This window comes from Papaver somniferum, chromosome 8 (genome assembly GCF_003573695.1).
Source record: "Papaver somniferum cultivar HN1 chromosome 8, ASM357369v1, whole genome shotgun sequence".
Lineage (NCBI taxonomy): Eukaryota > Viridiplantae > Streptophyta > Magnoliopsida > Ranunculales > Papaveraceae > Papaver > Papaver somniferum.
Genome location: NC_039365.1, coordinates 157,571,936 through 157,576,628, shown reverse-complemented (window position 1 = coordinate 157,576,628; position 4,693 = coordinate 157,571,936).

The following is a 4,693-nucleotide window of genomic DNA, read 5'->3' as shown; positions in this document are numbered from 1 at the left end:
TGGTTCCAAAATAACTCAAATATCTTTCGTTTATTCCCTTATTTTCTTCGTCGCCAAGGTACGATAATAACTCCATACAATTCTGTTAAGGCGTATTTGGGTTGTTATAAACTTCCCAAACTTGAAAGATACAAATGCATAAAGAATATATTTCTCCCACTGCACGTAATTACCAAAGATAAGACCAAACAATGTCGTGAATATCTCCTCCCTGATTTTCGAGATGTATCGAAATATTATTTTTTCTTCAAATCCAAGACACATAACTTCCCTGATTTAATGAAATTGCATACACGGAAAGAAATCCAGTTAAATCTCTCCAGAAATATCGATCCAAATAAATTGATGTTACTGAAATTCAAAACTAGTATTTCTCGCTTATATCGTTTCTAAAAAAGGAAAAAGAAGGTGCCCCTTATCCAATACGGCGGTGCCAATAACAACTGGGGTTCCCTTAGTAATTTGTGGGGTGTAAATTGCAAAATTCATGGGTGCCTTTATTACTTTTCATGGGTGCTTTTAACGCTTCTATGGGGTGCCTCCGACGTATCTCCGGGGTGCCTTTAACGCATTTTCTAAGTGCGTTTGATACATTTCTCCCGGGGGTGCAAATATCATTTTCCGAGCTAATTATTCCACAAATATTTATTTCTTCAAAAATACCTACAGAGACATAAAATACCAAAATAAGTACAAAAATGGGCACTAACATTACAGAGTATTGAGATCAAAATAGACAGATATATGTGTCTGTCAGACAAACTTAATGAAAAAATGTATCTTGTTGCTAATGCATAGACCCTTTTAAGGGTTATGAGAAAACAGATGTTAGTCACCAAATATAATGGAGCAGACTCACCAACATAGATTTTGTTTTTGGTCTCTATCTTTGAAGAAGAAAAAAAATCCTCTTCATACATTAGCAAAGAAAAAACTCAATCATGAATCTTGAGAAATCTCGATTATCAGAGGAGTAATTACATTTCTGATTTTTTGTGCACTCTTCATAGTTCTCAAGATACCTTTGAGGATGCACCTGTCAAACTTGCTAATCAGTGATAGGGTGAGAATGTAACTCACCACTTGTATCAAGAATGGATAACTCGACATTGTTTATCTTACGAGTAGAACAATTCTTACATTTTGTATTCCTTCTTCTAGTGCGCAGTTTATAAGGGTTTTTAATCCTTTCATCTTCTTCAGATGAGGTCTTGGACAGTCTTTTACGTCTCTTGGATCTGTCAAGATCACAAGTCAGATAATCAGTGAAGATATTTTCAGAAGAAGAAAGTTTTGGTCCTCGAGGAATCTGTGTCAGTGAGAAGATGTCATGAGAATTCCGATTCTCAATTTTGTTTTTTTTATGTGAACTCTGTTTAACAGAAGGAAACCTGATATTGGAAGAGTCCTTGTTATTGGACATTTTACCGTGAGAGTTCCTCGACTTATGTAAATTTCGAGGAGAATCTTGAACAACTCTATCATAAGTCTTGCGGCTATGATCTGGAGATGTTGACATACTATTTACCTCCTTAATTGCAAATGAAAGCAATTTTTGGAGATTGTTAATCTGTTTCTTCCTCTGAAAACAATCCGAAACAAGATTACCCTTTTTGCCACAGTGAGAACAATACTTCAAGATATCAGACGAAACGTATGAATCATGACCTTTATTAGATTCTTTTATAGATACCGTTTTTCAATGTGAATGTTACCATCGTTTCACAGCTGGAACATGAGTGACTTCTTCAACACCAAATATTATTCCATAATTGAGAAAAATATTAGGTGTTGGTCAAGGATTGTGCTTTAAGTCAGTATTCTCCTTTCTCAAGAATTTGTACCGCTCATGAGATATGGGAAGATCGGACTCATCATTTTCTTTTAGCCGCCGAATCTTATCCATCTCAGAGATGTGAGTCTCAACATTACGTATTTATTAAGCTGTGATTTTTCTGACAGTATCTTCAAGATTAAGAATATCAAGTTTTCCTTTTCTTAGTTGTAGTTCTTGAACAAGTTTATTGGTATTTTCAGGAAAATATTCAACAACTTCATAGAGGTCACGTTCTCTGTTAAGAGATTGGTTGATTTCATCTACATAGTGAGCATACCCTTCTCGTAGGTCTTTTATTACAGAGTCTTGATGATCAATAATATTTGATGAGTCATTACAACTCTCAGTAAGATCATCTTCTGAATTTGAATTTGACCTTTTGTGAGATTTGGGTAATACTCCTTCAGAGACCGGAGATATTATTACCTTTGGATTCCGAAGAATCAAGTAAGAAGTGATCCTTTGAGGTAATTCCTAGACACTTAGTATAATCAAATCCATTCAGTACCATTTTAGTACGTAGATACAGGTTTTTAGAATGTTTAACAAACACAATATTAGGTTTAACAATGTTTGTCTGCTCTGATACCAATTGAAAACGTAAGGGTACCAAGTATGCCACAAGTTAGTTTGTTTTGATAGGAGTATAAACCAGTGTAATTTTAACAATCAAAAGAAGCGAAAAAGTAAAAGGAACACGCACAAGAATTTTGTTAACGAGGAAACCACAATTGCAGAGAAACCCCGGGACCTCGTTTAGATTTGAATACCAAATTGTATTAGGCCGCTACACACTAGCGCACTATCAGACTTCATACTGGAATGTAGTTGAGACCAAATCCACCCTCCAAGCGATACAGTTACATTCGCGCTCCTCACGTCTCTTGAACCTTGCAATGCTTTATGCAATTGATTCCCTTAGCTGCCATCCTTTACATCCTAAGAGTTGCGTCAACCTAAGTGATACCAGTCTGCCTCTAACAGATAAACCTATTTTATTTCGCTTTAGATCAAACATCAAGACTTGGAAATCTGTTTGCAATAAACAAAGCTAGAAAACCTCACAATCTGGAACACTTCCACTCTTAGATGGGAAGCCTGGATTTTTTACCACGTTTCAAGAATAATCTTCAAAAAATCATTTAAGATCAATTTTCAGATATATATCTTGCTGAATCACAAAGTCCGAGATGAAGATAACTTTGCGATTTTTATCTATCTTGCCTGAAAGATATTACGAGAACCTCGATAATGATAGACACATTTTTGTGTCTGAATTGTCCTCAATGTGTGTATTGTTAGTGCTCGATTTTTGTACTAATTATGGTGTTTTATGTGTGTGTAGGTATTTTTGGCCAATAAACATTTTTGGAAAAATCGGCTCGAAAAATTATGCAGAACACCCCCCGGAGGATATTTGCTATGCGGACTCTCAGATTGAATAAGGGGCACCCAGTTACTAAGGGGCATCCCAGGGCGCCACCTACTATTCGCACCCCAGGTCTCGGATAAGGGGCACTCATCTTCAACATTTGAAATCTGAAAATTGGCAGGAAACAATTGTATTCTTCTGGCAGAATTTCTAATCGAAACTTTGACGTGTTTGAAGTGGACTCAATGACTGAGTTTGTTTGGGATCACTATATTGGATGAAACAAGCCTGGTATGGGCCTTAGAATCGTACATATTTTGCCGGGTAATTGGTTAGAAGAAAACAGAGAAACAGGGTTTTTCACGGGCTTCTTTTTCTCTTCCCCGTGTTATTTGTTTGCTCTTGAGAATTGGCGTGTGTATTCAGAGTGTAGGAGATCATCTAGCACGTTCAATCTTTGAGTTTGTAAAGTTTCAACACAATCGGCAGCGTGAAAAGAAATAAAAAGGAAATATTCCCGTGAAATAATATTTTCTTTACTGAGAGAATTTGGAGGAGTTATTACGAGATATTTTGAAGCAGTTGTGTATATAAAGCGTGTTCTGGCATCTTAGAGGTGGGACAGAGAGTTTGGGAAGGATTTGGAACATCACAGAGGCGAAATACGATCATCAGATAAACCTGTTGCTGCTGCCATTAAAGAACACGAAGAACATAAGACCACAAGAAGCAGTCTTATTTTGCTATAGTATTTGCGACTGTTCAGTGACATTCTTAGAGCTACAGTAACAGTGACACATCCTCTGTATCGTTCTTTGGTTTGTAAGAAATATAATTGTTACAAACCCGGTTTTGAATTATTTCTCCCTTTTCATCATTTGTAAACCATTTTTGAGCAATGAAATTGAATTCTGAATGTGTTTCCAACACGATGAGAGGCTAAATTCTCGCGCAACCAAGGAAATGGATGAAGCTATCTATGCATGAATGATTGGTAACAATTTTATTTTATCTAATTTACAATTTATAATTCATTCAATCGCCGTTTTTACGGAGTTCTAAATGTTCACATAATTTTCTTAATTACTTGTGATTCAATTTGATATATTATACTTTGTTTAATCGATTGATAGTCTATGCTAGGGGAATACAATTAATATTTAGGAATATGTTTGATTATGTGTGAGTTAAGAAATAAAGGACTTAAAGGATAGTTAGAGTTTTGAAACATATTTGATATCGTTCATTCATGTGTAATAGTGGAATCTAGTGTCTTGGTTACTTTTAATATCTTGAAATCAATTTTGCAATAAGTTTTATATTTTTAAGTTTTATAAGTCTAAAATCTTTTGCTTTCACAAGTCTCAACGAACTTTTTACTACAACTCAATTGAAAATCACATCAGATAACAGAAAAGAAAGAACAAGATACACGAACTATCAAGGTAAAGATAGTCGAGCCTGGCTTCACGAATCCCCAAAGT